Below are 14372 nucleotides of genomic sequence, written 5' to 3' on the forward strand. Positions count from 1 at the left end.
CAATTTCATGGCAAGGCCTTTTTTCAGTCTTGTTCACACAATCCATAAGGAACCGCTTCCCTATTTGGACATCTAGAGGTACTTCTCTATAAGAATCAGGGAGTTTTAGTGCCTAAAAAATCTATCACTCAGAGACCAGCCTACCCAACCCCCATCCCTTCAGCAAAGATCAAAAGGGATACCAGATAGAACAATGATCAAGAGGACCAAGTAGAAACAGCAATGAAGTCTTATTTCACAACAGAAGATAGCTTGAAGCTGAAAGTCACTCACAGATCATTCTCAGGAGCCAAAAACTATCATAAACTCCAAGACAACAGGATCCCCTCCTTGGCCTCTTAGGAAAAGGATACAGGGTAGGTGATGCATAACTTAAAACATTAGAAGCCACAGCAGGAAACATGGCCAGCTCAACTGGTTAATTCATGTGTCCTAAAACCAATTCTGCTTCCAACATTTGATTTAGGCAGGTCTGTAGGAGCCACAGCAAGGGGTAAAATCAATCTCTCAAACATTATGCAAGGAAGAGAAAGAGAAAAAAGGAAAGCGCCTATGTAGGCCCACTAGAAAAAGAAGGAAAAACTAAGTAATTGTGGCAACTGGATAGTGCAGTGGCTAGAGCACCAGGCTTGGACTTAAAAAGATCTGAGTAAACATCTTACCTCAGACCCTTGCCTGTGTGACTCTAGGCAAGTTGCTTTACCTCTGTCTACTTCAGTTTTCTGAACTATAAAATGAGAATCAAATAAGATAATATTTATAAAGCTCTTAGCAAAGTGCTGGGTACATATTAGGTGTTTAATAAATGTTTAATTCCTTCCTTCTGGGAAGGCAGTGGCTGGGGGATCCTTTGAACTTGGTAGTGCTGAGGTAAAATAAGGCTATAGCAGATCAAATGTCTCCTTCTAAGTCTGACATTGATAGGGTAAGTCCTCATTCCTGGGAAGCCCAAGTTGGAAACAGATAGTGTCTAAGTGTCTCTACAATTAGCAGCAGTAGAATTGAGCCTAAGTGTGGCTGCTGTAATTCTAGCCTGGGCAAGATAGGGAGAAATAATAATAATGAGGAGGAGGATAATAAGATGGTAATGTTAATGAGGAATGTGCAAATAATAGTTATTATCCACTGTACCTTTTTAATTTTTGCTGATTAGAGAAGGAAAGTCAATCATCTGCTGTCAAATGAGTTTTTTAAAGGAGTTGGTGAGAAATGTAGCCTTGATGTTGCTATAGTTATTTATTGTCAAATTTCATAATTTCACAATGAGGTATTCTTCAAAATATAATTTTTAAAAGATAGGAATACTTCAAAGCAACCTACAAGAGGAAAGAAACACCTACGGTCATTTTTCTGCTTTAAAATCCCATGAGGCTCACCAAAGCACATTTCCTATATATCCCAACAAACACACAGGCATGCACACACAACTGGGGAAAAGACAATTAATTGTTCCCTAAGGTACTGAGGAAAATGTCTTGTTATTCTATAATAATCTTGGGAGTATATTTGTTTATACATATTTGTATGTAAACACGTACACCAATAACCACATTTCCAAACTAAGGAAGAAAATTTGTACTCTACATTTCAAGTATAAAACTGTCAGAAATAATTTTTCATTCATTTAGGGTTAGGCTAAGTATTTCTGCTTAGAGAAAGTGGACCAAAGACCACCTCATGACTCTGAAAGTCTCTCTCTAACTAAAGCTACTACAGAGTTTGAGTTACAGCATTCCTAGATTGTAGACAAAATTCTACAATGAGATCATCCTCATGGTGAAGTTCAGTTAAGATTATGCTTCATCAATAAGAGGTCACTTAACTTTAGGTATACCCTTGGAGAAATCATTCAATTACTCTTCCACTATTCCTTTCAAGGATTCTCCAATCCACTCAAAATTAAACTCAAGAAATGCTTCCATTCACTTGGTATAATAAGATTTTCCACCCCTTTTCTTAGTCTTAGATCAATATCGTAATCTTTTTAGGACCTAGGGTATAGGAAATGACTTAACTAAATAAGGTATATTATAAAAATGGAGATTTGAACCCTGGACTCCAATCCCCAGAAGTCCTTGGCCACTTCCCAGAATGCTTTGTAATCTCACTGAGATCCTCACTTGGGCGAGATCAAAAATTTCTATTTAAACTGGTTGTAAAGCCTACTGGCTCTCTTCCTACTTCTGCTTCCAAGGAGACTTAGCTCTCCACCTAGCAGGCACGAAGTGAGTGGTGGTGAATGGGCTCTCTGAGCCTAGGCACGTGCTTTTCTTATTTTGTATTTTCTCTAATTCTTAATCTTAAATAAACCTCTAAAAATATAATACTTCTAGCAGAGAAACTAAATTTAACTGCTACAATATCCTATATAGGGGCAGCTAAATGGTACAGTGGATAGAGCATTGGCCTGGCAATCAGGAAGATGCTCTTCACGACTTCAAGTCTGACCTCAGTCCCTTGCTAATTCTTATTTTCCATAGAGTTTATTAATAATCACTTGAAATAGAGAAAGCAGATATATAGAGATTTAAGCCTAATCTAACCTAACTCTGACCACATGTTTCTCCACAGGGCTGCCTCATTCAGTCATGGTCCTTCCCCACTGCCTCCAAGGAAATGGAGAGAGCCAGCATGTGTCACCCCACACCTTTATCCTTTCTCTTGAACCCAGACCTATAACCTTTAGTTCTGGGTCATGTTCCTAGGCTCTTCACCTATGACCTAGTTGGAGAATTCATGTGACCCTCAAGGCACAGACATGCTTGCTCATTCATCCCTTATGCCCTAGTCCAAAAGGCCACAGACCCAGTCCCAGAGGCCAAGCTATATTCACTAATTTAATATTTCTCCTGTTTTATTTTAAATTATTTTTACTTTTAATTTAAATTCTAGTTATCTCTTTCTGTTAAATGGTGTCAGTCCCCTGCAGCCATAGCCCAGAATCAACGCAAAATAGGCTTGATATCCCAATGTGTAGATTACCCAGACCTTTAATGTGACATCCAGCCATGCAGCAAGGTGGGGATGAGCTGGGGGGAGGGGAACAGATTCTATCTACATAATCCCCCCCTCCGATTCTGTTGGGAGACGAGCATGTTGAAATCTCCCAGATTTACATGCCTAGTCTCCCCAGTGAATCATTTCACATAACCAGTTTATACTTCTAAGGATTCTTCTGACTAGAAGTACATAACATATTGTACTTTACAAAGGGGGAATTACAATAATTGGGGGATGAGGGAAAGAAAAGAGAAAGAAAACATATTAGTTGTTGTACTACTGTTTTTAAAAAGCTGTTACCTGTTGAAAAAAATCATGTACTCTCACACTGGGTATCATGGCCAAATTAAAAGGGAAATGGATTTCATTTTTGAATGAGAAACCTTTGTGTTGTATCTCTGCTTAACTAACACGTTGTCACATGGAATGTGAACTATGAATTTATGATTTATTATTGTTTATGTATTATTATTGTTTTCTTTATGTTTGCAAAAGGATATTTGATTTTTTTCTTTTTTTCTTATTTTTTTGTTCTTGAAGTACATGGAATCAGTATTAATGTTTTTGATTTTGAAGAATAAGTTTATAGTATTTATTTCCCTAATACAAATGCATGCCCCCAAATCTTAAGACTATGGAAACCTTCCATGGGTTGTTAAGTATTATGGCCTTTTACTTTTGTGTCTGATTTCAGAAGAAGAGATCACAAAAGAGCTATTGTACAGTGGCAACAAGCACAAGGTCAAGGAGATCAACAATCCCTGTGAGATTGATGAGGATCTGTGCCAAGACAGAGGACTTGTTTTGAGGTTCAAGGAAGTGGCTGTTTGATATATGTGAAGATTGGATTTAGCTATGTCCTGATTGTAACAATGAAGATACTTAGCTCTTTCTTTATAGTGAAGCTAGCATTGTAAGCTATAATCTATTTTTAGATTTTTAACTACAAAAAGGTGTTAAGTAACTACAAAAGGTGAACTTAACAAAAGAGGTGTTAAGTAACCCAAAAAGATATAATCTAACCAGAGAAGGTGAGAACTAAAAAATGGGCAGTCCTGGAGAAAAGCATCTACTGGGATTGGTAGATGTGAAAATTTAGGGAAGGTGACACAAGAGAAAAAGGTCTTTAAATAGAGGAAACAAAGACTTAAGAGACACAGTCAGTCACCTGGGCTTGGAGTAAAGGATCAGTCAACTCAGAGCTGAAGGGAAGATGGACATTTGGAGATTTGGACATTTGGACATTCAGGCATGCAGACATTCGGGCACTGACTCGGAGGAGCAACTGGAAGGCAGACACCCAGACTTCTTTTAGACTGTCACCATTGGTGAGTGAAAAGCTGACTTAGTGACCCCGCCTTTCTGGAGGTATGAAGCCTCCAGATAAGGTCCATCTTCTTGATACTCTCTTCCCCTGGCTGGGGCTTAGAGGTTCTAACTGGTATCAGAAGAAGCCAGAGTTCTTGTTCTCTCTCTCTCTCTCTCTCTCTGTCTCTCTCCTCTCTCTGTCTCTCTCTCTCTCTGTCTCTCTCCTCTCTCTGTCTCTCTCTCTCTCTGTCTCTCTCTCCTTTTCTCTCTTCCTTAATATCTTCCCTCTATTGTAAATAAACTACCATAAATTCCATTTACTTTAGTAATTCATTTTGGGATTTAGAAATTAAATCCCTGGTGACCACTTAATTAATATATTTCGGTCCAACCACAATTTATTTTAACACATATCTAAACATTGGACTTCCTTGTGCCAGATTTCCAACAAGTACTTTAGTTTGGCTTTCATTTTGGCTCCCCTATCCCTGAGAGTGAAGATATAATCAGACCAGGGAATCCTATTTCTCTTTTACCTCATAATCTAGTCCCTTCTCTCTTATAGTTTGGCAATTTTCTGTAGTCTTGGCTTTGGATTGGGTAAGTGCTATATCACTGCATTTGTCCTACAGGATTGTGGGACAGAAATCACTTTAAAAGCAGTTTCAAAGTTCCACTGGGCACTACCTTTTCAGAGCCTGTTCAGTACTTGTTTTACCTTAGAAACTTAGCTTTGCTTCCAATTCATTTATCTCTTGAATTTGAAAGGTGAAGTATTTGGCACATTAGCAGGCACCTGTTGACTGCTCCCAAACAATCAAGTTTCTTGACTCTTTGCCTCCCTCTCTAACTTAAGCCCTGACTGATATGCTTGGCACAGGTATGGCACAGGGTTTTTTCTCCTGCCAAAACTATCAATGTTGTCCATCAGGATTCCTAAACAACTGCACAAAGCATTTCTTATCCAGTATGTGTCAGTGTTAAGTTAGAAAGTCTGATCACTATCATATTTTTAAATCTTTAAGAACATATCAAAGGGACTTTCACTAATATCAGATATAGGAATTATGTTGGCCACTGAGTGATAAGTGTCCTGGTGCCAGCTGCAGAAGGTCAGATGTGCCACACAACACAGTGCCCTGGTTCAATAGGATGCATTTGTATTTTGGTTCTTGTTCTCTGTCTTTTAAGAAAATGTCCCTTTGTTAAAGCTAATTGATGTTAATTGGTCAAATGATATTGATTGGGACAGTTATCACTGGCAATTAATATTAGGAGGGGAATACATGGGAACTGAGGGTTCAGTGGGATACAATTAGAATCCTACTTGAACTTCCAAGGTCTGGATAGCCAGTCTATCAGTGTGAGTAGAGATTGGAATAAAGAAGCCCAACACTGCCTGCCAAGTTTATGGGGGCTGACCACATACAAAGTAGAAAAGGAAAAGAGGATTATATATGAAGTCACCAAAACTCTATTATATATAGCTTGCTTTTTAAAATATAGAATAAATTCAACATGTTACTTTCAAAGCTGTCCTATTTGGGTTTGCTTCTAAATTTCCTTCTGTTCTTTTCTGGGCATTTTAAAGGTAGATATATAGATAAAGCATTTATTAAGGACTTGTCATTTGCCATGCACTATGTTAAAGAAATACAAGCAAAACAAAAACAAAAACAAAAAAAAAACAACCCAGTTCCAATCCTCAAGGAGTTTACGGTTGAATGGTAGAAGATAACCCTTAAAAGAGATCTGGAAAACCTCCAGAGACAGAACTGTTGGAGTCAAATGCAGATGAAAGCATACAATCTTCCACATTAGTTTATTCACAGTTTTTTGGAGGGGGTTGGATTTTATAGGAATATTCTCTTATAACACTGACCAATATGGAAATATCTTTTGCATGATAATATCTAGATCAGATTACTTAGAGTCTCTGAAAGGGGGGAGGGAAGGGAGGAAGGGAGAGAATTTGGATCTTATAATTTCAGAAAACATATGTTGAAAATTGTTATTCTATGTAATTGGGAAAATAAAATATCTTTGAATAATAAAAAAAATTAAAGAGAGATCTGAAAAGCATAGAGAATACCATTAAAAGGACAAGGTATTTGAGTCTGAAGATGTAGAGCAGGGAGATGTCAGCATGGAAGGTTGTTTGGGCACATTCTTAAATACCCTGGGTAGGTATTTACCAATTGGAAGAAGAGACTGGGGAACAGAAACACCATAAAAGTGGGTGAATGTGGAAGAATCTAGAGAATCAAGAGAGAAGTTAGGCAAAGTGATTCAATGACCAATAATTTATATCCTTTTTTGTTGCTGTTCAGTTGTGTATGACTCCTCATAACCCCATTGGGTTTTCTTGACAAAGATACTAGAGTGGTTTGCCATTTTCTTCTCCAGCTCCTTTTACAGATTAGGGAAATGAGTCAAAGAAGATTAAGTGACTTGCCCAGAGTCACAAAGCTAGTAAAGGACTGAGGTCAAATTTGAACTAAGGAAGGTGAGTATTTCTGACTTTAGGCCTGGCCCTCTATCCCTGCACCACCTAGCTGCACTCATCCTAAGAAATGTATTCAACTAAAATAAAAAGCAATGAAAAAAAAACCTCCCAATGCCAATGTCCACAGAAAATTGAACAGAAAGAATTAGGAGTAGGATAGTAGTTTGTCTCAGAACTATTTCTATCTGGAAAAAAAGATGAAAATATAGAAATAGCTGACATTTATATGGTACTCTAAGTTTTTCACAATGTTTTCTTTTTTTTAATTTTAATTTTTAATTTCATACATTGTTCCTTGGTTACAAAAATCATTTTATTTCCCTCCCTCCCCTCCTCCACCCCTCCCATCACACTGTTTTCTATAACATGCTTCACAACAACCCTCTGAGATAGGGGCATAATAATACCTATATTATTATGTCCTTTTTATAGATAAAGAAATTAAGACTTGAGGAGTCTAAATTCTTCCTTTATTCCTGTGAAGATTGTTTTTAAGTTGTTTCTAATTTTTTTTGGTATATCTTAATATCATGCCACATTTTTATTCATGCTTTTGATTTTTATGACAAAAAATTACAAATGCCTACTATAGGTCTATATTAAACTCCACTATTTTTCCAAAAAAATATTATTTCCATTTTGTTGTTGTTGACCATCTTGGATTTTCTAGATAGATGGCAATAATATCTACAAGTAGAAATATTTTAACATCTTCAATTCTTATACTTAATTCCTTAAATTTCTGATTAATGCCTCATTACAATTGCTAACGAATCTAAGATTGCAGCAAACAAGATAGCAATTCTGGTTTATACATGTTTAGTGGAAATTATTCAAGTGTTTCTCTCCAATGAATATAATATGAGGTCATGGTTTCAAATGTATATTATTTATTGTATTAACAAAGTATCCTACATTGTTAAAGTTCATGACTAATAGATACTGTGTTTTATAACAGGACTTTAATACATCTAATACCACCTTGTATTTGTGGTTTTTCCCTCTCACTGGAGTATTTAGCTTTTTAAAAAAAAACTCCTATTAAACTATCTTTGTTATTTCACTTATAATTTCTCCTTAGTGATGGATTTTTTATGAACTGCCATTTTCATATTTTAGTTTATATTCAGTGTTGATATTCATTACTATTAGACTATATACTTTTTTCAGCTTTTTCTTTGTTTTAGGAATCAAAACTTATTTATCTATAAAAGATAAAAGGAGGCAATTTGCATATTAATTTGTCTGAAGCCCAATGTCTACATGGCCAGCTCTTTTTAAAAAATATTATTATTATAGTTTTTTAGATTACCAATTGCATGTAATAACAAATTCCCACATACATTTTCTGAAGTTATATGATCCCAATTGTTTCCCTTCCTCTGATTCTTCCCCACTCCTGGTGCTGACAAGCAATCCAATCTGGGTCATCCATGCAAAATATAGCTCCATATTGTTCATTTTTGTAAGAAAATCATCATATAAAACTAAAAACCCAAGTACATTAAAGTGAAAAATCATATGCTTTGATCTGCATTTTGACTCCAACAGTTTTTCTCTGGAGATGATAGCATTCTTTGTCATAAGTCCTTCAGAATTGTCCTAGATCGTTGTATTTCTCCTGAGAGTATCACTCTCAGAAGCCTATCACAGCTGATCATTCCACAATATTGTTTTTGCCATGTACAACATTCATCTGGTTCTACTTATTTCACTCTTTATCAGTTTCATATAGATCTTTCTGAAATCATCCATATCTGAAATCATCTGAAATTATTCCATAACCATCATATACCATAATTCATTCAGCCATTTCCCAATTGATGAACATCCCTTTAATTCCCAAGTCTTTGCAACTATATTTTTGCACAAGTATGTCCCCCCCTTTTTAATCTCTTTGAGATACCTACCCAGTAGTTGTATGACTGAATCAAAGGGTGTGCATTGCTTTATAGTTCTTTGGGCATAGTTCCAAATTGCCTTCCAGAAGGGTTAGATCAGTTCACAACTCCACCAGCAATCCCAATTTTGCCACATCTCCTCCAACGTTTTTCACTTTACTATCTTATTGGTCAATGTGATAGTGTGAGGTAGTATCTCAGCGTTGTTTTAATTTGCATTTCTCTAAGCAAGAGTGATTTAGAACATTTTTTTTCATATGATTATTAGTTTTGACTTCTTCATCTGAAAACTGCCTATTCATTTCCTTTGGTCATTTGTCAATTGAGAAATGTCTTGTATCCTTATTTGACTTAGTTCTTTATATATTTGAAAAATTAGAACTTTATCAGAGAAATTTATTATAAAATTCCCCCCCCCCAGTTTGTTGTTTCCCTTCTAATTGTGATTACATTGGTTTTGTTGTATTAAACATTTTTAATTCAATATAGTAAAAATTATTCATTTATATCTTTTAATAGGAAAACTCTTTAATGTTGTATCCCTGGTATTCCTGATATCTTCCTCTTAGATTGCTCTATTTAGGCTATTATTTTTTCTTCTCTATGATTTCTCAACCCTTTGCAATCTGCCTCCTATCTCTGACTTACCTGAAACTTTTGGTTCCAAAGTTATCAATTTTCTCATTCCTTATCCTTCTTAAGTTCTCTGAAGCAGTTGATACAATCTACCCTTTTCTAGAAACTCATTCATCTTTGAGTTTTTATGACTTTGCTCTCTTCTAATTCTCCTACCTGCCTAAATAGCTCTTCAGTCTCCTTAGCTGGTTCATCATCTATTTCACACCCCTAAATTGAGTGTACCACATGGCTATATATTGGCCCTTCTCTCTTTTTAGGTTCTCTTTCTTGACGATTCCATCAGCTCCCAAGGATTTATGTTCTTTTTGTAAATTACTTCTAAATCTATATATTCAGCCCTAATTTCTCTCCAGAGCCAGTCATGCATTTCCTGCTTATTGTATTGTTCAAAATGAATATCCTATATGCAATTCAACCTCAATATATTCAAAATTGGTCCAACAAACCCATCCCCATTCCACACTTCTCCGTTACTTTTCTGGGTGCAACTATCTTTCTGGTCATCCAGGTTTGTAAACTGTATTTTCTCCTTTGCCATATTTAACTACCTGCTTTCCCTTTCCTCACATGAGTATAAATTAGTGTATATCATTACTACCTCCACAAAGGAAAGTTAGATATGCTCCCCACTGACACTTCCAGATTTTCCTTCTACCACTATCACTTAGTAACTTGCCCTTTGAGATTTATTCAATCAAAATCTTATTAGTCTACCTACCTCCATTCAAGACTCATCTTCAATAAATTCAGCGTTTGGCTCACAGTCTTGCCTACTCAACTCATCACCCAAGTTACTACTCCTTCAAATACTCTAACTTAACAATTCAATTTACTCAGTTCCTGAGGGCTACTCCTGCATTCCACCTCAGCCACACACAAAGATGACAATATCCTTGTTCCTGCCATCACTTAAAAATACAGCATTTCCATGTTCATGAACACTAAAATTTCCCCGACCTCTCTTGCCCATCTAGACCCTTGATGGAATCAGTACAACGCTACACATTTCTCTTCTCACGTCCTTGGTCACTTTATTATCTCATCTCCAGGATCAAATGTAAAATCCTCAAATTGGCTTTCAAAGCTCATCAAAACCTGTGCGGTCCTCACCCACACCTCCTGTCTTTCTGATCTTTTAAACAATTTAACCAATGGCACATGCCTCCTAGCTTTTTTACTCTGAGAAGAGATATAATCTCCCAATTCGATTAATTTTCACTTTCATGCCTGGAATTTCTTGGCTCCGGACTTCCTTGTCAACCTTCCAGTCCTTGCTAAAGCCCCACTTTCTTAATCCGGCTTCCTTGTCAACCTTCCAGTCCTTGCTAAAGCCTCACTTTCTTAATCCGGCTTAATTATAGTCCCATTATAGTCCCTACGGTCCTAAAAAAGGTTTCCGTTGTCCCGCAGGGAGCCAATAAAGCACTTGGAGAATGCGGGCATCGATCCCGCTACCTCTCGCATGCTAAGCGAGCGCTCTACCATTTGAGCTAATTCCCCTTCCCATAAGGACTAAAAACCGACTCAAACCTCACAACTTTCCTGCCTGCCACCAGCAGGGGTGACTAGCTGACTGGGACTGCAGATTTCAGCTGCATTCTTGCTGATTCATTCCACCACCTCACTTCTTTCCCGCGCTGACTCACAACTGACTAATCAACTCTCTGAACTCTGGGGGAGGGGAGAGGAGCTGGGAGGGAGAGAAGGAAGAAGTAGAAAAAGGAGGGGAGGAGGAAAAGGAACGGAGAGAAGAGTGGGGGATGGAGGAAAGGAGAAAAGAAGAAGAGGAGGGAGTTAGAGGGGGGAGAACTGGAGTGGGTGGGCTGGAGTGAAGGTGGGGGTGGGGTGGGGAGGAAATTGGAGAAAAGCCTTGGATATAGGGTGAGGAGAAAGAGGGAGGAGAAGCCTGGGGCTTGTACTTTTCACCTTTCGTGCTGGACCCGACAGGGCCAGAGCAAAGGTCTTCTAGGCACTCTGGCCCGAATAAAAAGAAAAGCCATCATCACTGGTTTTTAAGAAAAGAAAAGCCGTCGGCTATTTTAAGAAAAAGAAACCATTACCTATTTTAATGCCAAAGAACTAAAGAGAAAAGAGGAAAATCATGAAGAATTTAAAGTGAACACTCTACCATCTCAACTAATAAATAATCCCAGTTACTGTCTCGAGGCAGCCTTGATGAAACGTCATTTTTTCACCTGAGCAGTTTTTCACTTTGCATAACTAACTGGTACTATTTCAGGTTTCCGGCACTTCAAAAAAAAAAAAAAACTCATTCACTCAGTCGATGAACAAGCATTTATGAAGTACATTATATGTGCAAGACCCTGTGCTAGGCTTTGGTTACAAACACAAAAATTAATCTGTTTAAAAAAGACTTGTTGGTTAAGCATTGAATTTATAAACTGTACATGAAAACTGTACCTATTATGTCACGACTGTAACTCATATAACAATTGCTTGGCAAATATTTATTGAATGAATTCATCAGGTGACAAATGTACCCCTAGATTTGGTCACCTTATGCCCTAATACATAATACCTGAATGCATGCGGTAGGGATAAGCAACTTGGGAATAAAGTAAGATAAATAGTAAGCATTTAAAGAGAGGCACATTCTGTCAGGGAATTCAAAGAAACTGAATATTTAGATAGAGAGGGGGCAAGGGGAATTCACTCAATTGCTCTCATTTTGTGAAAGACAGCTTTATAGGAGGAGGCAAAATTTCAAAAGCAGTTTAAATAAAATGAAGAGATTGGCATGGATCCTATTCAATACAGCCAAAAGTTAACCTCAGAGACTGGTTTAAAGGATTTAGAGCAATTTATTCCAAAGCCTTCATTTTACACATGAGGGGCTTTTCTGAGGTCTCAAAAATAGTAAGTAGGAGACCTGGGATTTCTGACTCCAAATTGTGTCCTTTTTCACCACTCCATTCCTCCAATTCTTTATTGGTGATATGCCTCCCCCATCCCTAGCTTCCAATGTCCAAAAAGTTGGGTCCCGGGCCTCTTTGCCCAGGACAGTGGTTGCTCTAATCTTGGGAGCTTGTTTTTTGGAGTTGTCACAGATTTCTTGATTCTGTGATCCTTAAGGAATGAATGGAAAAAGCCCTTGATTTTTCCACTTAGAGACATGGGCTTGAATAATAAATCATCTCCCTATGCCTTAATTTTCACATTTATAATATGAGGGGACTAGATGGTTTCTGTGATCCATTCCAATTTGGGGTTTATTCAAGATGTCCTAAAGTCCTAGTGCAGTTTTAAGTTTTTTAATAGCTTAAAACCATACTAAAGTTTTTGAGATAACTTGTATGTCACTCAAATGAATATTAAACTAATTCTTACTTTTTTTTTGGAGAGACAATTCCTTAAGGCAAGTGGGATGATAAAGAAGGGGGTAATATAAGATGTGAACTTCAGTTCTTAGATTTTCAAAGATCACAAGTTAAGCCTTTGATAGAAGTATCTACTATGTTCCAAATACTTGGTATAGCCTAGACTTTTCCACCTACTGCACCTATTTATCTAAGAGCAGGAAAGAATGAGGTATAATAGATACAGAAAACCACCAACACCATGTGCTCAAAGCCATATACAGTCCCTGAGTTTGGAGTTAAAGATTAGAGTGCCTTCTATATTCATACTCATATTTGTCTCAGCCACCATTTAAATTAAGAGGAAACAATCACAGAATACCTTTGCATTTTCTGAACTAGGGATCTGCTCCACACATTTCCAGAAGTAGACTCACCAAACTCCATTTACATGGGTTGAGATCAGACTATTGTGTATGTTCCCACGTCTGTAAGCTCCTTGAAAGCAGGGACTATCTTTTGCTTTTCTTTGTATCTTACTTACTTAGCACAGGGTCTAGCACATAGTATGGGATTTATATATATATATATTTTTTTTTTGTTGTTGTTGCCTTGATTTGACTTCACACGTATTTCCCTGAAACTTTAAGCCAAAGAGAATGTGCTAATCTGCTTTAGTAGAGAGAAGTCCTAACCAGGGATTACTTACCTTGATAAAAACATATCTGCCAGAAAGAAACAAAAAGGTATTTTATACAAAGAGATGGGAACTAGACCTGTGATTTTTTTGGTATAGGGAACTCCCAGGTGAGGAAATTCTCTCTACCAATGCAGGTTGGCAGTTCTACAACTTTGTTTTAGAGAGTTGTTTAGACCACTTGAGAAGCTGAGTCTTGCTCAAGGTCACACAGGCCAGCAAACATCACAGATAGGGCAAGAACCCAAATCCTCTTGACTACAAGGCCATCTCTGAGTCAACGATGTTATGCTGTATCAACTCTAATCATGCTGCCTTAATTTTCTAAGTATTGTACTCATATATGTACATGTTGTGTAACTTCATTAGAATGCAAGGTCTTTGAGGAAAGGTACTGTCATTTTAGGTTTGTATCTGAAGCCTAGCATATATAAGGTGTTTCATAAATGTTTGTTGGTCAGTTGAGTGAATGAGTAAAAAAGTGCCGAGGCCTGAAGAAAGCTAGTTATGCAAAGTGAAAAATTGCTCAAGTGAAAAAGTATCAGGCATAGATAGGCTGCTCACCAGAGCAATTAAACTCTGCTTTGAGATAGTGAAACTAGTTTTCAGATGTTTCTTCACCTTTTCAAGAAGGGGAATTATTAATTGAGATGGCAGAGTGCTCACTTAGCATGTAAGCAGTAGAGGGCTTCTGCCCATTTTCTCCATGATTTTTCTTTTTTATTCCTCAGTTCTTTGGTATTAAGATAGGTGATGGTTTTTCCTTCTCCTTATCCGGAGAGGCAGCAGAGTTGTCTTGAGCCTCCTCAGAGCCTCAGGAAAGCCTCAAAGACCTTTGTTCTGGTTGGGTTTCTGTCAAGTACTGGCTACGTGACCCTGGGCAAGTCCCATTATTATGAGATCTCTATAGTTTGGCAGGAAAAGAGAAACGACAACAGAATGTTGGAATAGAAACTGTCCGGGGGGCTCAATGAATTCTGCTAGAAAAATAGCACCAAGCCACC

The 14372-nt window shown here is 37.4% G+C and overlaps 1 non-coding gene across 1 annotated transcript; it reads right to left on the reverse strand.

The window, feature by feature from the left end:
- Window positions 1-10781: 10781 nt before the first annotated feature.
- On the reverse strand, window positions 10782-10854 carry TRNAA-AGC (transfer RNA alanine (anticodon AGC)). The gene has a single exon. It is a non-coding gene; the product is annotated as a tRNA-Ala (tRNA).
- Between the last annotated feature and the right edge of the window lie 3518 nt (window positions 10855-14372).

This window comes from Monodelphis domestica, chromosome 3 (assembly GCF_027887165.1).
Source record: "Monodelphis domestica isolate mMonDom1 chromosome 3, mMonDom1.pri, whole genome shotgun sequence".
In the NCBI taxonomy this organism is placed as follows: domain Eukaryota; kingdom Metazoa; phylum Chordata; class Mammalia; order Didelphimorphia; family Didelphidae; genus Monodelphis; species Monodelphis domestica.